Below are 21,366 nucleotides of genomic sequence, written 5' to 3'. Positions count from 1 at the left end.
TTTTTTGAATTGTTTACGGACATTGTCAGTTTTACGTTTTTTTAGTTTTTTTTTCTATAAATATCAATTTGTTGGGTAAAAAAGCGTTAAAATTGAATGCAAGGCTCCTGATATATTGTTACAATAGCAGTTGAAAAATATTAAAAATACATAGGCACAATTTTTTTTTATAAGTATTTAAAGTTCAAATTTTGACAAAATTTATCAAACTTAAAGTTTAATAATTATTTTGTAGTTAAAAATGTATAATATGTTCAACTTTTATAGCTAAGGATTGAAAATTTAAAATAAGGTTCCACGTAACTAGGTTATAATATATAAATTTCTTTATTTACAATAATATCATCAAATATACTTGGTAATATCATAGGCTGACTGACCGCTTTCGCTCAGAATCGTTTTTCTTATACAATGAAATTATACCAATGAAATTATACCAATGAATTCAAATTTAACACCATCCATTACAGTGACCCACTTGTACCCTACTGCACAGCAGAGCGACATCCACTTACCCACCTTTTTTTTTTGTTTCTGTCATCGCCTTTTAGGGCAGTATAAAAACGCTTACATTTTCTTCAACAGCATTTTTCTAGTAGGAAAGTGAATCTAGTAGATTAAAATTCCCAGTAGTTTTCAAAAGTGCAGGGAAAAACTTAGAACTTATTTAGAACTTAGAAAACTTCAAATTTCTCAAATACTTGATTAATTCTCTTGTAACAATTTTCTTATTTTGTTGTAATTCTAAAACTAACTGTCCATACATGGAATTTACACTATATTATGTTTATTTTATTAATTCCTATACTTGATAAAATTTTCAAAATATTATGTAAAAAATATTTTACGGTTTTAAATATGACATAAATAATTAATACCTAACAAGATTAATTTTGTGTAGCAAAAGTTTGATTTCACAAAGTAAATTACCACATTATTAAATATTTCTACTAATTATTAATTACACAAAAAAAAAACGTTGGATGTTAACATAGTGGTTATTCCGTTTCCTGTTTTATAATTATTATCGGTTAAAAATGAAGGAATACTGTTGGTCATGACGATTATTGACATTCCATAAGTCCTGCAGAAGTAAAATGATGATTAAATACTATTAAATACGTGAGTTAAACAATAACAATCTCATTATTTTAAATTCATTTAAATTATACCAGTATTATTTTGAATATAATAATATGTGCTTGCACGTTTCGTCCAAAGATAAAAAAAACAAAACACGCATAATACAAACATTAGACATACAATTTATTTGCGGGGGCGTGGTGCATAAAGGAATGTGTAAAAGGGAAAAGATCTGAGGAACCTTAAAATGTATCATGTACCTAAGAGTAGGTGAATTAATGTTATATGCAAGTAGCACTTTAGGAATAGCATCTTTTGGAATTTCATATAGGAAGGCACTTCATGCGCGTCTATTACTGGTAAGGATTTTAAGTTTTAACCCAAGATTTGTTAGATGCGTTTAATTTTGAGGGTAATGTGTGTAGCGTACTAGTTACCTATAATTAATTCAGTAATTTTTAAAAACTTATTAAAAGTCTATTAATTTTTAATTAGTTTATTGGTTATACAATGTATCCAAGATAACCACATGGCGATAACTGTATAATAAATATATAATTAATAATTTGTCAGATATTTTAGACTATTCTCATAGTTTTGATAAAAAATTTGTTTGCTCAGAGAGAAAAATGTAATTCGAAATTCGAAATTCAAAAAATTAAACTTTTTAAGCACCTTTTATAATATTACCAATACCTAATGTCCCAAAGGCGAGAAGATTACATAATTATTTATAAAAGTTGTATTATTGTTTTAAAAAAAACTAAAAGTTTGCGAAAATGTGAATATTATATCATTAAGTATCTACATAAGTGATGTATAATTTATCGCAAAATATGTATAGGTGCTGCTCATACCTCGCATACGAACATAAAAAGGTGGGCAATTGGGTATTACTCTGCTATATGGTAGGGTCGAGTGGGTCACTGTAATGGATGTGTAATCCTATGGCATAACATTGTATACGAAAATTAATTCTGAGCGGAGTCTGCCTTGGATATTTAATATTATATTAATATTACCTATTTATAATAGTAATTTATTTTTCTATTAGTATTACGGTTATATTATATTCAAATGTCTATAAACAAAAAAAAATTGTTTTTAATATTTTTTAATAGTGATAAGAAAAACTTACGAGGTGCAACCTTGTATTACATTTTCAAGCTTTTTTACCGAGCAAAAAATTATTTATCAACGTTTATAAAAAAAAATTTTAAAAAAATGTAGGTACAACCTCTTGAATATTATTTTATGTGCAGAAAATTATATTACTTATATTAATAAATTATAAAAATTTTAAAAACATTTCAAGGATCTACGGTTATTCATTTTTGAATTACAACAAAATAAGAAAATCAATTTTGTCAAAAACTGGTCTTGCGTAAAAATTCCAGTTTCTCCCAATTTTTTTTTTCCATTATTCCCAATTATTGAGTAAAGGACTGGGAATTTTTACTTCTGACCCTTCAATGTACTGGCTAAATTCTTGCCAGGAAAAATATTGAAATTAAAAATCAAATTTTTACTCTTCCAAAAAATGGTGACAGACACAAAAAAATAAGAAAAAAAAACATAATCCAATGTTAAATCAATACAGGCATCCATCAGTTCAGAATCTAAAAACTAAATAAATATGTTTTGAAATCATACAATTATTTATAATAAATTGCAAAGACATACCATTGTTATTTTAAGTCTGAACTATGTGTACCCTAAGACTGTGTATAGATTAACTGTATTTCTACTTATAGAATACATATTTTGACATAATATCAGCTTTCTGTACAATGTTATTGATATTTGATTTTACCTTATAATATTTAAAATAAAATTGAAAACCAACACAATTACGTTATAAATCCGAAGAAAACAATTTTTAGCAAAACACATTGTAAAGATTTTGATAAACCACTTTCATAAAAATATAATCATTAAATATTTTATAGTGATGCCATTGAAAAATATTAATCTTTAGATTTGACCTCGACCTAAAATTAATTTACCACATCACTTTTTTTATATCAACAATATATAATATTATAATGATCATTTAATGTGGACCCACCAGTTACCAAACCTTCATAAATTAATCTTTAACTAATTATAATTGGTCAGCATTCGATGGTCAGTAATTTATGTCACCTTAGTCACCACACATTTATTGAAAGGATTGCAAGAAAATTGTACTTACATTTAAAATTAAAATAAATGTTTTTTGTATTATTTGAAACAACATCTGATATTTTTTTCTATTATTATTTATAAGCTTTCAACAAGAAGTTACTCAAGCTCAACAATTACAGAAATAAAATCTGGTACCTACTTAACTATCAGTATAGGTATAGAACCAATTATTTGATTGAATTCTTAAACCATTATCAGCTATTATATTCAGTCATATTAACTTATAAAAATATGTATGGTATCTAAATTTAATATGATTGCGACTTCCTATTTAAAATTAAATGTATTTTTCCATAAATGTGATAAATTTTCAACTGTAATAATATAATATAAATTAAAATAGAATTATTTTATGAACAATTTAAAATAAACTAAATTATGCTATAATAATAAATCAATCTTGTTAATTTAAAAATTACTTTGTTATTTAATCGAAAAAGTGAAATATGAATTATTTTTATTATTTTAATATTTAAGATTGAGTATCGGAGTTAAAAAAATAACATCTTAAATATTAGCTCATTGTTTATTTATCAAAATTAAAAGTAAAATTATTATTTGTATTTATTCAAACAGTGATTGGCGTATTACATTTTAACATTATGAAGATGATTTGAATTATTATTATTGCATAATCTTCGTAAAGACAAATAATAGCAATGTAAATGATAATGAAAGTATTTTATGTTTTAATATTTAACTTTTGTTTCTATCTTTAGATATATTATTAATATGTCAATAAAGTTATTTTTGAAAAATCATTTTCAGTGAATTGTCTTATCCAGTTATTGCAATATAATTTAAAGTACAGCAAAGATAAAAAAAAAATTCATACAATTAATAATTATTAATCTATTGGATTCTAAAAAAAAAGCGAATGAGCTCATATATAAACTCGTGATGGTTTCGTGTTTCCACGTCATTTAACACGTGGAATATCAAGGAATTAATTGCCATTTAAATTCTTCTTAGTAAATCGCCAAATCATAATAATATATTGTATTATTGTATATTATGTATAAGTGTAAAACGTTAACGATACGATTTTAAGTATGTATCCTTTTAGCAATAATTCAGATTGATTTGTAATTATTTTGTTTCAAAATAATTAGCCATTGTATCGTTTCAAAGGCTTGACATTTTAGATTCTAAGTAGAGCGATGAATATATTGATTTTATGATAATGCGTGTGTTCTAAAAAATAAAAGTTGTGTCAGTTTTTACTCTTTGGGGTACTAAAAAATTTTGAACGTTAACGTTAACGTTAGTTTTTGCAAATTTAAGTTGGTTGGTACATTGAGTATTCAAAATAACCGGAAAAACAAAAACAAATAACGAAAACCATGAATTTTTACGTTAAACTATTTGGTATATTTGTCAAAATCTATTTTGCGTTTTTGGTGTAACTCAAAAACGAAAGACTTTATTTGATTAAATGTTCACCAAATTTCACCAATTTATGCAAGCATTTTCTATACTTTCTATTTTTGAGCTATTTTCAAATTTTTTTGGTTATATTTTTTCATGAATGTTAATAATACATTTTACAGTCAAAAAGTTTGAAAATTTAATCCAAGATTCCTCTTAGTTATTACTTATTAATTATTATTACTATATTTAAAAATATTATAGATACATGGCACGATTATTTTTTTAAGCATCTTAACAAAATTCATCAAAATCAAGAAATTTTACATATTATTTTATAGTTAAACATTTTTAAAGCTGAGGATTGAGAACTTAATGCAAGGTTTCTCATAAGTAGTTCATACTGTAACCAAAAAATCTAAAAATATATATATATTTTAGTTTAAAATTTGGACAAAACTATATTTAAACAAATAATAACGATTTTAATTATATTGTTGTAATTTAAAAATATTATTCGTTATGACTTTTAACGTATATTACTATATAATTATTACGGACAGTTACATTTTAAAATGTAAAGTTATTGACAAAAATTAATTCAACCTACCTACCGTAGTACCGTATATTACTAATAGTAAAATAGTAAAACTACTAAAACTTTAACAGCAATATAAATATATCATAAAAATATTATATACTTAGTAATAATGCATATATGACTTATTATTGAATTACAATTTAACACATATATTACAGTGACTTACTCAATATCTAGGTATCACCATGTAGACACCAATACAATTATACAGCAGAGTGCAGCTTACCTACTTTCTTCTAAGTCGATTATTTGTTATTCGGAGGCATGGGCATATTGAAGATATTAACAACCTTAGTATATATTTTATCAACCAAATCCAGGTAACAACCGATATCTTTTCTCTATTGAATTAAAGTTTTTTTGAACAAGACATGAAAATTATTAGTACTAATTTTACTTATTTACTGATAGTATATATAAATATTCATGACACATTGACACTTGAAAAATTACATAAACAATTGAATCTAAAAATATATTTTACTATATTTATTATATCTACGTATATTTTATTTAACCCTTTTTGATGCACTATATCTTTACGTTTATGTTCAGATAAGGTCCTAATATATTTTCGAATAAGACTAAAATATGTATTATTTGATCATTTGTTTAAAAGCTGAAGTTGATGTTTATTTTTTAATAAAAAGTATTACGTATCTACTTAATATTATAGATTAGTAGGTATTCATAATATTTTTATAGTGTTTATTGAATTAATTTAATTTTTTAATTTTCTCTTATGTGTAAATTGGATTATTATTTTTTTTTTTTTTGTATACAATTTTCATCAGACTATTTATTAATTACAAATCTGAAGTGATTATATTATCATAATTATTATTCACATTAAGCTTTTATATAAGTACCTTGCTACTGCATAATGCAGGGTTGAAAACGTTTTCAAATATATGTATTACCTAAATAACTAAAACTGCACTTTATATCTGCAACTTTAGACCGTTTAGTCTCCTTTTTTTGTTTTCGCCGAGGGTGTGATAGGTACTTGAACGACCTGAATGAAGTGAATTATGGCCGACAGCGGGGCTTTTTATTCAGAACTGATAAGAAATACATATTTTTCCGATATTTTTTCATGTCAAAATGTTGTACACTCAAGAAAATAATTTTCCAATCCGTCAAACGGGCCAGCACTCGTATTGGATTTGGTGGGAGGGTGTGATTTGCAACACCACCCGTCGCACATGCGCTCCCACTGTTAACGACCACTAGCGTAAACATTTTGATTTGACCCAGTGCGCTAAATACATTAGACTAGAGCCTATATACTTTTACAATATATATATTTGAGTTTTTATAAACGCACAATATATACCATCATAAAATTATGTATTTTTGTATTTGTTATTTATATGTTAATTAATATATTTATATTTTAATTCTATACAATTTATATTATAATAGATATCCATAGAAATGGAGGCTGACCGCCTCCGCTCAGAACCGTTTTTCGTATGCAATGATTTATAATTAAATTCAAATTTAAATTTAACACAGCGACGTACACAATGACGAGGTTCAATCAAAACCAATACCAAACAGCAGAACGACTTCCTTGGTTTTTTATAAACCATCATTAATATAAAAATAAAACGTTATTTTGTAAAAACAACGTAAAGGTAGGTATTCATATATTATTTATTGATACGATGTATATATACTTTAAGGTTTAAGCCACAATAAGAAATGGCATAATACATTATTATTTTCATGAAGAAATGATTCTTCCATTAATAATAATTGTAAAACAGTACCTACTTTAAGTAATATTTGTTTTTAAAGATATAATTATGAATATAAATTGTTAACAGCACCAACGTATAGTTGTAACATTTATGGAAAGGGAGGTAGATGTATACAATAAACGATGATAGTACATTATTAAATATTCAGTTATGTATATTATATATATTATAAATAGTTAAAACGACATTGGTTACCATATGAGGAGATAAATAATATAGGTACAATAGGTACATACTGGGTGATTCGCCATGCTCACCCTAATTTTTTCCTCAGCTTTTCCTTCATTTTCTCATTAATAATGATTAACGAGTTTATTTAAATTCTGATTTTCGGAATTTTTATATATACCTACTCATTAATATATATAGTATATATTGTATTATATTATATATACATTTATATAGACTCGATCGCCCTTGGATTCTCGTTTGAAAAACAAAAGTTCGTATAACCACATTACACTCCATATAAGAAGTACAATATTGTACAAAAATAAAATCAAGAATATGAAAAATATTTTTTATGTTTACTATTTAAAGATTCTGAAAATCAGATTTTGAATAGCTGGTGAGCATGTTTGGTGAATCACCCTGTATATATAGATATGAGTATAAAAATAGTATAGTACATAGAATATGAGTATAAATTATTCATCTTTATAGTTTAGTGTGTTATATACTATAGTATATTATATAAAGAATAATCTAGAAAAAATACAATAATAGAACGTTAATCCGAACAAATGAAATAAATATAGCATATTGTTGTGTCAATAAAAAGGTACACGCGACAGAAAAGGGGATAATATCATGTACAATTATAATACATGTAATATTATATTTGTATATTAAATTGTAACGGTCTCCGTGGATTTTAATTTTATTTTTTAAGACCATGCAAATTATTTACAATTTTTTGTTTGCATTTCGCCGCTGCCACATGTTTTTATATAATACCATTATAGCGTGTGTTTTGATGTAAAATTCGCATCGAACTGTGTGTACCAAATAACTCACGCACACAATCCTCCCCCCCCCCCCCGCCGGAGTCAACCACCACCGCGGCTGTTTTCGCCTCGCGAATCCTGTACAAAACGCGTTTGACGTCATCGGCTCGCCTGCTGTGGGGTTTTATTTATTTATTTTATTTCATCTTACCCCGCTGTTGTACTACCTACCCCCGGCGACCGACATCATCCCGTGGCCCTCGCCTCCTCCCGCTACCACCCCACCCACCTACGCCTCCGACTCAAAAACCCGCCGCCACCACCCCGTGGGAGGCTTTACGTAATAACAACTTTGTCGTGTCGCGGGATTTCGTTTTCACCGCCGCCGCCGCCGCCGCCGCTCGATGGAAAATATTTCGCGAGTCTGCAGTGTGCCGATCGCACGGTGTGCGTTTTGCGGCGGGTTTTTGTGTGTGTGTGTGTGTGTTGGGGGGGGAAGGGGTAGTTTTGCGGGGGCGGCTCGGTGTGGGGGGTGGAAGGGGTGGTCGCACGGGATACATGGCAGTCATGCCGCCGCGGTGAAGCGAGGACCGCCCCCGGGACACATCCGGGACGCGCGCGGCGTGCGAGCGTGTACAGCACGCCTACGCGAGGGCCGCCGTGACGTCAGAACCCCCTAGCAACGGTGCTGCCGCTCGTGACGTATGCGCGGCTGTGACGTCAATCATCATATTGGCCGGAGCCCCCGAGGCGCGACGCTCGCCGTGGCTGCCGTCCGGGCCGCCTTGCATTCGGTCTGTCACACGCGCTCCGTACACTCTGCCGTTCTGTTCCTTTAGTTGTTAATATAAAAACGTTGTTGTTTATTATTTTTTTTTTTTTTACACAGTACCTATATAACGCATTGTTATATATCCCACACACAAACTTCTTTCGGACGGTTTTCGATCATCGTAGTGTGTCGTGTGTTTTTTGCCAACGGAAAACCGCGCGGTTACAAAATATTACTAAATCGATTTGTTTTTTTTTTTTTTTATATATATATATACATATATTCAACAAACATTGCACAGTAATATTATATTGTACAGTATAATATTATCGTCCGTTTATTCCTACATATTGTTTTTTATGTACCGTCAATGTTTTTGGTCCTGTTGATTTTGAATTAAAATACAACGCTGGCAGCCCAACAGTTCCAACGGAGGAATCACTCAACCGCCTTTGGTAAGTCATCAGTCATTTAACCCCAGCAATAGAGTTGATTGCATTTTTCTTTTTTAATTTTACATTGTACGGTAACATTAAAATTATTATACGTTTACAAAATACTATACTGATCGGGACACGTGCACGAAACCGGTTGGGTGAACACCGCGGTAATCGCGGGATATCAAACCGATAGTAAACGAAATCTATCATCCTGTCCCAAAATACTATTTTTTCTGTAATTTATAATCGTTTTAATTTACACGAATGACGAATTTATTATGCCTGTACCGGTTGTACCCATAAAGTTATACGGAAATCATAATTCGATGTGATTGGAATTTCCAATACTCGGAAAAATATATGTGTACCTACTATTCTGTGGGTAAAATTAAATTTAAAAATCTCTCGTCCTGTTCTATTAAATTGTCGAATCTACAGTTAATTAACGATCACATTTTCTGTCTGTGATGTCAGTTAAAAGGAAATAAATAAAAATACGGTGATACTATTCGAACTAAGTATCTGTAACAGTGATTTAGGGGCTAGGGCACGCAATTATGTTGCGCTTATTGCAATTTTTCAAAATTATTGATTAGATCTATCAAATAAATAATCTTATGAGACAATTTTTATTGGCGCGGGTTTTTTCAGTATTGTACATTTGTAAATATATTACTGAAATGAAAAACCATGATTTTTTTTTAATAAAATCATGGGACTTCGATCGTAATCTAAGCACGTTTATCTATCGATTAGGCGTTGACATTTAACCTAATAGCAACATATTTTTCTAATCCTCACTTTTTTCATATTTGACTTTCACCTTCATCGTTAATTTAATTTTAATAAGAATAAGAATTGGTGATATGTTTTTTTTTTGTATTTTTCGTACAATAATGATACAATAGTTTTTGTTAAATGTCTTTTTAAAAAATATAAAAATAAAAGTAACCTACCTTCTAGATAATATTTATTTTTAATATTTTGGCGATATTACGGTATTTGCCTTGGAACCCGTTTACTTTCTTTGGGTGGAGGAATTTCGTTTGCGAATGGGGAGGGGAAAACACCGTGTATACAAAATTTCACCTTGGGTGAAGCATCGACCGTTAAAGGACGTGTCCCCGCGAACGCCATCAATTGTTGTTGTACATTTTTTTAAATGGTTAATTAAGAAAAAACGAAAACGATATAGGTCAATGGCCAATAGAGAAGATACCAACGGGTTAATACAATTGTGTGTGTAATCTAATGGGAAAGCGTTAATATAGCGGATTTTGTGACTTGCACGCTCTTTGAAATTTACCAATAGCAATTTACTTAATAACTTTCAACGTGTGCGTGTATGATAATTTATAAAACTACCCGAAGTGATTAAACTGCATAGAACTGCAGCAGCAATAAGGTTATTAAAATGCACTATTTTTTAATTCCAAACGTTTTAATTCTTGTAATAGATACCTATATTTTTATTTGAATTTTTTATTGATCCAACACCAATAAATTCAAAATTAATATAAACTGTTAAATACAATGATCCTAGGATCGTATTATTATGCGTAAAAAAGATAATTGCATAGTATTATTATGTCTTCTAAACTTAACATGTTAATATTATGTTATCTCTAAATAATTAAATAAACCTAGTGTTTGAACAATTAAAAATATCCGCATTTCATTTGTATTAAGAACTTACTTACAATGTTTTTTATTTTACTGACAAAATTGCAGTTTCAAAATATTGAGCAATTATTTTACAGTTGACAGAAATTAAAAGCAAATGTTCAAGGTGAGAAAAGAAAAATTAAAAAATAACTACCTACCAACACAATTTAGTAAATCATTTATTAATTTAATTTTTATTTTATAAGAAATGTGTTACAACATTATTATTAAATTATTTAAAATTTATAAACATGGGATTCCATTTGGAATGTATTAATCATTTTTTTTTTTTTTAATATAAATATTTAAGTTGCAAATTGCAAATTGCAATACAATTATAACTGCTAACTGCAATTAATTACTCATGTATTGATTTTTCGAATCGACCGCGACACCTCATATATTATATACATAATAACTATTAAAGGATATTATTATTTTAGGAATAATTGATACGCAAATAATACAGAATTTATAAGTTGGACTATATTATTTTCAATTTAAAACTTTAAAAATAAATAATAATTATGGTAAATTAAACTAAAATTTAACTTCGTGATTAGTAATCCAGTTTTATAATAAAAATTGTTTGTTATTATGCATATAAGTTAAGGCAAGTGGTAAAAATAAAACAAAAGACATTTTCTTTTTATCCAATTTTCTTTTGTATACATTTTTAAATTTTTAACTTTTTGAATGTTCATTGATAATTTTAATTTACCGATTTAATTACCAGCACGTGCTAATAAAACAATGAGAAAATGATGACCCATAAAATTGGTTGTCGATAAAACCATTAAAACCATTACGTTAACAACGATTAAAATGAAAGAGTTTGCCAATGTTAATGAAGATAATTCAACGCGATAACGATTCAAATAATTAGTTATAGGTAGGTATCACCGTGCCAGGTTACTGTTTGTTATTTTGTCTTGGTAAAAATCAAATACCTAAAAGTCTTAATCGTAAGCCAACACTTTTCATTTTCATATTACTAAGTATTTTTACATGTTATATAAAAATATAACCTAATTAACTGTTTAATATTTATGATAAAAAATGTTATTGCCGTATATAATGCAAAACATATTGTTGGCCAATAGGTATTACTGTATTAATGTATCATACACTTAAAATTCTCTAAAATATGCAAAAATATTAGAAATTATCGTTGCATTAAAATTCTGAAATTTATATTTAATTTAGTTTATCAAGTACCTATGTAAGTATAATTATCAATAACTTTGTTTGAATGTTAATAAGTAGTGTCTATACTGAGTAAAAAGTTATTTAAATACATCATAATATAATATGCTTTATTTTATTTTCATATTTATGATTTCTGTAAAATTAAAAAGTTGTTGAATATGTGTTCAACTTTCTTAAAACTTTTTTATTCGTTGTTGGTATAATAGTTATTCAGTCGGTATATTCATATTCATCAAGTATTAGAAGAGGGACCAACATTTAATATACCTCTAAAAAATTGCGAATTATAAAGATTATAATGACTAGCAGAATGGTTGGGATTTGGAAACATACTACATTACTTCCGACCTATTTGCCATCATGAACATCTTTTCGTATATTAAATTAATAAAAAAAAGTGACTTGGGCCATCCAGCATCAGAGTAGTAGGCATTTTGAATAATGTCGCAAGATTCCATGGCATAAATATTTTCAGGTTCAGTCAAGGTCGTAAACTCGATTCCACAACTTGTCCAAAAATAGATTTAGCCTGGTTTGTTTTTTTTTTCACCAATCTCAGTTTTATATTTAAAATACATGCTATACTGTAATAAATTAATAATATCATCTTCGTTTGTGTCTTACTGTATTTATTTGAATATATCAATACTAAAACCAGCCTGACGAGAATATAATATTATTGGTATAATATGATGATTATATAATATTATGAAAATTGAAAAGTATTGCAAAAACTTGTATTTTTTTGTGATTAATGTCGTGATCGGGAGAAGAAAAACTTGTTCAAGGTTAATAATATTAGCAAAAAAATGTAAACCGAAATCAAGGTCGAATGGAAACGTCACCAAGGCACATCCGAAACTCTTTATAAAAGACGCTATGATGATGAATGGCGGCAACGTTTTTTTAATAATTTTGTCACTATATAGTAGGTATATCGTATATAATACATAATATTATGTATAATTATTAAATTATGTAGATAGGTACCTACTTCCTTTCACGTGTACACTGCGGCGACTACAACATTATAATATAGGACGTAATGTGGCCTAGTCCTCCGTGGGAATTTCGTCGTTTCTGTTTTACACATTACGTAATCGCCTCGACAACTTATAAGTTACAATATAATATTATTTTATATGTATATAATATATTGTGTGTATATTGTATCGTCGTTATCAGCGCACCAGGCAGATAACACAATAGAACCATTGCCGGATATCCAATGCCATTACGCTGGAACTACACATTATATGCGTTTATCAACGCCGCAACGTACACACAATAATATGTAATAAGACGTATATATAGCTAGTATAATATGTATTATAATATACAATAGAGCGGCAAACCAGCACCACTTGGGTTTTCGATTGATATTATATTATTATTGTGTGTGTGTGTGTGTGTGTGTGTGTGTGTATACACTGTGCGCGCAGAAAATATTTCTGACCCAATTTACGATCCAACGGCAGTTCATTAATTATCATTACTAAACCAAGGCTATATTAATTCGTAATAAGTCGACCGGCCATTCTATACGTAGAGTCTCTACGAATTATCTGAAACTTTTCAATATTTAAAACCGATTGTTCATAATATTTTAAACATGAGAGTTACTGAACACGCGCGACAGTTGAAACACATTATCGTTGGTTAACAGCTTACCAAATTATACTGTACAACAGTGATAGGTATATTGTGCTATGATTTGCTCCAGTTCACAAGTTCCGTTCACTTCGTCAAAACGATAATAATAATATTATATTGTATCGGCAGTGTTCGGTGTGCTTACAAGTTACAATATAATATAGGTGTACGTACCTAAATGTGAACCGGTGTGTATTTTTTTTTTTTTTTTTTAATAAAGAGGCCTACTCGATTCGTATCCATTATTCGGTCGCTTCATTTTTAACCTCAAACATTAGCGCCTGTTTGAGCGTATTATAATACCATCGTAATAATGCATTATAATGTTTCTGATTTTCTGATTATCACCCGGCGTGCATGCAGTTGGTTACCAACATAACCCAACATGATCGATTACCCGCGGTATTGTGCCCGTCGTATAGCAAGTGATTCGCCACCAAACTAAAAGGCATCAGCTGTAATCTGTTTTTACAGCTGATACCTTATTTTTTTAAATATTTATTTAACCAAAATGTAAATTAAGCACAATTATTGAATTTACTATTTTAATTTTATCAGGTAGGCACCTTCTATTAATATAGAATATTCTATTACCTATATCATTGATTAAATATACATATATTTAATCAATGCCTATATCGAGCACATGCATAAGATGTATGGATCTATAGTTAGGTAGGTACACAATTATTGACGCACTTTGGTACCTAATGTATAATAAGTACACTCAATATTTACAATTTCTATTTTTACAATATAAATAATAAATATATTTTTATCCGAAAATGATAAATGAATATCTTATTTTTTAGATATAATTATATACAAGAAAAAAGGAGGGGGGAAAGGTAACCGCTCTGCTGTACAGTAAGTTGTAGTTGTCGAGTGTATTTCGATATTGAACATGTCGCTGTAATGTATGTGTTAAATTTGAATTCAATGAAAACAAAATAGAAAAGAAATATTCGATTTTCATGAGCCAAAACGAAATTCATGTGTGGGCCACATTATAGCAACCTATATAGAGATTGAGAAACGAAGCAAAGAACGCTCCCCGATTTTCAATGAGTATGTGTGCAAATTGCCAAATTTTGTGCCAATAGGTTCAGTAATTTTCAAGTCTATAAGCCCCACACATTAATTTTTATATATAATATATAGTTTATTTATTATAATAGTATACAATATAATATATTGTATATATTATCATACATTATTGTTATTAACTTTCGAGACATTGAGTCAATACCGAGTACCCGGTACCGACTCACCGCATAACGGCTAGAGCTCCCGAAATTCCCAATTATTAAAAAAAGTAGGTATTAGGATTTTTTTACTTTCGACTCCCAAAGTACCAACTAGATTCACTTTTCCACCAGAAAAAATATTGAAGTTGAAAATCCAAGCATTTCTATTGCTCCCAAAAGGTGATGACAGACACAAAAATAAACCACACACGCATCATTGTAAAATCAATACATTCATCGCTCCGCTCAGAACCAAATCTTGTAAATATTTAGTGTCTTCTAAAATATGAATTGGGTATTTAATTAACGATTAAAACACTATTCGATGTTGACATGAGTAAAACTTTCACCGTATTGACTAACAATGCGCCTTATTGTGTCTATGCGTAGCTGTCAAATATGTCTAAAATACTAATGTAATTATTATAAATTATTATATGTTTTATGACGGATGTACGGATAATGTTGTTGGCAATTAATTCGTATAACGGCCAAATTGATTCAGCCTAATCTCGCCTGTTATCGTAAAACATAAAAAGAGAAATATATAATTGTACGCCTTCTCCGTGCTGCTGGCTGGCTGGAAAAGACCTAGGACACCAAGAATACCATCGTATATTCGCGTAGTCGGCGGGGGTGCTACGACGAGAGGAGGGTTGTTCGGCGTAGTGATAAACGAGCGTCTGCGGAACGGCGTGTGCGTGACGCGCCTCCTCGGTCGTGATGTCCCGGTCGGTTAGGGGTGGTTGTAGAACAGTGGTATGTAGTGTATATATAGTGTGGTGGAAGAGGGATTTGACCCAGATACTTCCCTTGGTTCCCTAAACTTTATATACACGGAGGGGTTGGCCGTGTGCACGCGTGTGTGTGAGTTTACGGTTTGTTTGTGTGCGCTGTAAACTTGTGCCCTAAAATACAATCGATTCGGGTGTATCTACCGACTAACACCCCTGCAGCAGCCCCTTCACGCCAAACGTGTTAAAAATACATTCACTTTGTAGTAGGATACAAAAATATAATATATACGATCAAAGTCCAAAGACAAAGACTATAAACACAATATATACTTAATATTATATTATACTATAATATGTCTATATATATATATATATATATATATGAGTTTTCATTTTTTTTTGTCCGCGTGTCAGATGTGTACGTGTGTGTACAGATAGTGCTTACCTCGTACACCGTACGCTCACCTATAGTACCTACATAATATTATTACAGGCACTGTGTAATAATTCCGATGTCTCATCGTATTATATGGGTAGGTGTGTGTGTGTGTGTGTATAACATATACTTAACAATAATTATTAAGATAATTAATATTGTATAGAGAATAGTAAATTCTCTTTAAACGCGGTTCGTCTATTAATCGTTATTAAATAATATATCGTTGAGGCTAGACACTTGTGTCTGCACAGACATATTCAGACGTATGTAATTATTTTACACATACCAACTTGAAACTACCGAGTATTTGTTTCGATAAATTACTTAAAAAATATTATACTTTATCTCAAAACGATAACAATATACTGCACAATAAATTGTATTGATTATTCACTTCCACTGTGCAATTTAATACATTTTACTTTAGATGTCCTTATTGTTTGAAATTGAAAACCTGCAAAATAATATCATAATATCGCGTGTTCGAGTGTTGTTAAACCAATGATTTCTATTATTGTTATTGTTATGGTTTTTTTTCGAATATTCTGCAAAATATATATCTATAGTTGTCTGTACTACCTACTGTTCCAACTTCCAAGCAATTATTGTGTTCATCGTACAATGCATTTACATGAATAAATGTATAATGCTATGATATAAATATACCTATATAATGCAGTAAAAAATAAATATTTTTTATAAAAACTATATTATGCCGGACTTTTAAAATTTTTAGGTATGTGATCAATAAAAAAATTAGTTTCATAATTTTCACCTATCAAATTATTAAAGTTAATATTATTTTATAATTTAATAATAGTCATTTTCCCATGTTTGAACCGCGGCATGGAAAAGGACTTCCCCTCCTCCCCCCTGCCGATTTGTAACTAACAATTTGACTAAAAAGAAGACGATTAATAAATATAAATAATCGTTGTAGTCGCACTTAATGAGTGACAACAATAAGTTATGATACAACAACAATTTGTCATCTTACATCTCTATTTTCTACAATAGATTATTGTATCCTATCCACCGGTAGAAATTTTAAATCATGTTTTTTTTAATAACATACCTACGTTCCATTTTTGTTTCCATAGAAATTTACTTAGTATAGAAAATCGTACAATATAAATGAATATAAACTATTTATTTGATTATTTTATCATGATTTTTGCGATCAATAGAATATGACATAAATAAATGACATTATAACTATGCATTATTTATATCTGCGTGTAGTGCGTATTTGAAATTTGTACCTTTATAATATATTTATATGTAAACCTTAAAACCGTAACTACAAAAGTAGTATACCTACATAAAAGGTACATAATTTAATTTCAAATATTTTTGATAAGTTCGTTGTAATTACGTCAGTTAGCCTAGCCAGAGGTCACTGTAATAGACACGTGGGACAAGAATGCTTGCCTAAAAATAATAATATTACTGTCACTAGAGAAGTATAGAATATGGGTACGGTGCGAGTGCATACACTTATACATCGAACGATCGTTGCCAAAACACCCAAAACCGTTTTGCACTTCCGATTGTTGAGTACATATTCTATTTAGGATCATAACTCAAGAGTTGAATGTGAAATTTAAAATTTGTAGATATGCGCGTTTAAATTTATACCCGCTACGCGTAATATACAATAAAATATGTGAAATTGACTTTTTTTTGGTCATATTGGCCAGTCGTTATTTTAAAAATACATTTAAAAGAATAATTGTTGTTAACCCTCTACGATTTATGTACCTACGTAATAATATATTCCATGTATATAACAAATTGTAATTCATAATATATATAATATAAATAATATAATCATATAGGTATTGCTTTATACACATTACATATATTTTTTGACAAACGCCACAAAACTTTTCAAGTTGAACTATTCTCTATAATTGCTTTTAAATTTTTAACATTTTGCCTTGTGCTGTACTATGGAGTTATTGATTATTTGTTCAACACAAAATACTTTTTCTCGTCTAATATTTCTATTATTTAATTTTATATTTTCACACAAGAAAAAACATTTTTATTCAAATTAAATATTCATGTGTGCGTTTGAAACTTTGTCTTTCCGTACAAATACCGCATGTAAAATAATATCATACAAAACATAATATTGACTATTTTTTATTTTCTAAAATATTATTTTGTTGACTACTACTTGAATTAAATGGCAATTATTTATAAGGTTTCTACTTAGTAATTTCAAACAAAAATAGCATTCAAATAATATTAGTACAATAATTATAATAAAAATTCATAATAGTGAATATTAACATTGTAGATAATAGATATCATATCTATCATATGGTATGGTGTATTGGTATTGAATTTAATACATAAAATATCACAATGCTATCGTTTAAAGATGAACAATTAAAAACACTATAATTGTAGTGATTGCTCTCTCTCTTTCACAAAATACATTCTCTATTGGTCACAACCTTTGTTTCAGATTTAAAATTTATTTGTCTTTTAAATTTTATATTTTCAAGTAATACCACTGAGGACTGAGTATGTACCGGCTTGATTCGCCAAGCATGATCACACCATTTATTACTTCAACAATTCAGTTATTGAACTTTTTTTTTTTTAATTTTTAAATATACTGTGAGACCGCATTTCTAATTCTCGAGATTTTACATACTAGGTACATAAGGAGTATCGTCATGTAGATATACAAACCTCTGTTTTCCAAGTAAGAGCCCCCCTTATCTACTGTAAATTATATTTAACGGATATTTTGACGTATCAAAATCAAACCTCGACCGAGCTTAGTTACCTTTGTGTACTAAGGTCTAACTGTCGAAAGACGGTAGCCGGTAGGTATCCATGATAATGGGTTCAAAAGATATGGGGTGACTACTGTGATTTGAAAATGTTAGTGAATAATATTAATCTGTTAACATTTATAATTTGTAAAAATGTTCAAAGTACAGTAAATATCTCGATCCAATATAACATATTATTTTTTATATTTTTATAAAACCATTTTTAGGGACTATTATTCTTGTAGTATAAACAAGACTTTTAAAATATTATCTTAAAGTATATTTGAAAATTCCAAGAATCAGAATTTTAATAAATTGAAAAAATGGAGGTGAGCATTCTTGGTATTGTATCACTCTGTATACTTTATTGCTTATTATAATTTATTATAGTTTATACTCAATGGTAGTACTCGTCCTGTAGTCGAAGTGCATTCATTTCTTGGTATTATTCAGTATGCTATGTACGTTATTCTATTAAAAAAGAACGACTACCTACCCTAATACCCTACCGTCTTTAGTTCTTACCATCTATAGTGCACATTTAAATTTGAAATTTATAACTTAAAAATTTAAATTTTTTAAGTAAGTACTACAATATTGATCTTCCTTACTTTTATTTTTTTATTTATTTTAATGTAGTAATAATTTATAAAAGTTAAAAATTAAAATAAACTGTAGGTATATAATAAATATTCACCAAATAAAAAAACAATCTGTTAACTAAATAAATATATTATCTAACTAAAACTTGATTCAATATTGTTTATTGATTATATTGTGCATTTTTTAAGACCAAGTACTTTAGATATACCTACTATTTAAAGTGTTTGATCAATCGAATATTAAAAAATATAATGTTGTACTACTAAAACAACTTAAGACTAATAATAAAAGCTTAATTAAATAAAAAACTTTTGTTTCAGGAAACTACTTTTGGGAACTAAAAACGTTGAGGCCATTACTCTGAGGACGACAGTCATAATTAATACTTAAGCCTAATCCAACCAGCATATACTCGGTAAGTAAATACTTACATTATTTGTACAATTTTACATTTATTTTAGTCATTTTAGTATAAGCTATAGGTAATGGACATAATATTATTGCATTATATTATTTATAAAATTATAAAAATATTTTCTAAACACTTTATGTATAGGTACAATAGTGTTCAACACATAACTCATAAGTCATAAGTAATATAATAAACAATAAAAATAAGAATGTCATAATAATATAACATATATTATTGTCTTTGAATTATAAGTTTCTCTAAAAGTCCAAACTTATCTACAGAAATGTCCAAGTTTCTCTCATTTTCGATAATAGTGTTTTCCCGTAGTGTATTGTCATAAACAGTGTATCACAGAGCATACGTAAAATCACGTATCACTGCCAATTTCGCTACACGATTATCTTTTGTCACCATTGCATAAATTAAATTTACCGACTTATTGCTTTCTCTACCTATATATAATATATATATATATACATTCATACAAATAAACGCTTTCAAAACATTGTCACCGGTTTAGCTGACTAGTAATTTGTTTTACAATTGTATATGTTTGTTTTCATTTTATAAGTTACAAAACATCAAATTTGTGGGTTTTTATTTATTATACTCTTAGACTATACTATAATAATGGTCTTCTAAAAACCAAAGTTTAATGAATAATTAAACTCAAAAGAATAATTTAAACTCGCACTGAATATGCTAACCGAATAAACTTTATACTGCGTAGTTAAATCACAAACGTCATAATATGAATTGTCAACCACACCAAACACTTACGATAAAAAAACAAAATCCATCTTATAAATATTATTACCATAAACATTTAAAAAATTTTTTCAAATTGTTTATAAAGTTATCTATAATACACTTTTAAGAGTTATATCATAATATTAAAAAAATAATAATAGATTTAATATGCTTATCATTAAAATAAATTTAAATTTTAGAAACAAGATCGGCTACTATTTTATTTTTGCAACTAATTGATTAGTATTTTCTACAGAATAATTAATTTAGACTAGACAGATAGTGAAATAGTTTAAATTTTATTTGAAATCATTTTATTGGATGCCACTTGACTTTTGTATTGATGTGTGATAACGTATTTCAAGGACGATTAATATTAAATGCATTCATATTATAAAAGGGTAAACAAACGATATTATAGATACCTGTCTAGTTAAAATGTAGAGATATGCGTTGATTTTCACGAAACGTTAGAATTCCGAAATCACTTACCTAATAAATACATTATCTCCGAATACCTTCTTAAAATTTTTTTTTTTTTTTTTTTTTTTATTGGGTAACCCGCGGCAATATAGGCCATTGGGTGTGGGGAGGGCACTGTAGGTTTTATATTGGGTAGGTTTGGTAGGTTTTATATTGGGTAGGTTGGTACACGTGTGTGTTGTGTTTGGCAGAATTTCTAATGGGGCACCCGT

At 28.6% G+C, this 21,366-nt stretch overlaps 1 protein-coding gene across 2 annotated transcripts in view; it reads left to right on the top strand.

Annotated features, from left to right (window-relative positions):
* Positions 1-8,675: 8,675 nt before the first annotated feature.
* Positions 8,676-21,366, top strand: part of LOC132945964 (protein Tob1-like) — a 50,498-nt gene continuing 37,807 nt past the window's right edge. The window contains exons 1-2 of one of the 2 annotated variants that reach the window (XM_061015813.1): positions 8,676-9,179; positions 19,830-19,924. The gene's annotated coding sequence lies outside the window, so the exon portion shown is untranslated. The remainder of the gene's footprint in view (positions 9,180-19,829; positions 19,925-21,366) is intronic. The other variant, XM_061015816.1, reaches the window with a different exon arrangement.

The sequence above is a fragment of the Metopolophium dirhodum genome, chromosome 5, assembly GCF_019925205.1.
Source record: "Metopolophium dirhodum isolate CAU chromosome 5, ASM1992520v1, whole genome shotgun sequence".
NCBI classification, from domain to species: Eukaryota; Metazoa; Arthropoda; class Insecta; order Hemiptera; family Aphididae; genus Metopolophium; species Metopolophium dirhodum.
The sequence above is the reverse complement of the archived record's forward strand: the minus strand, read 5'-3'. Positions and strand labels throughout refer to the sequence as shown.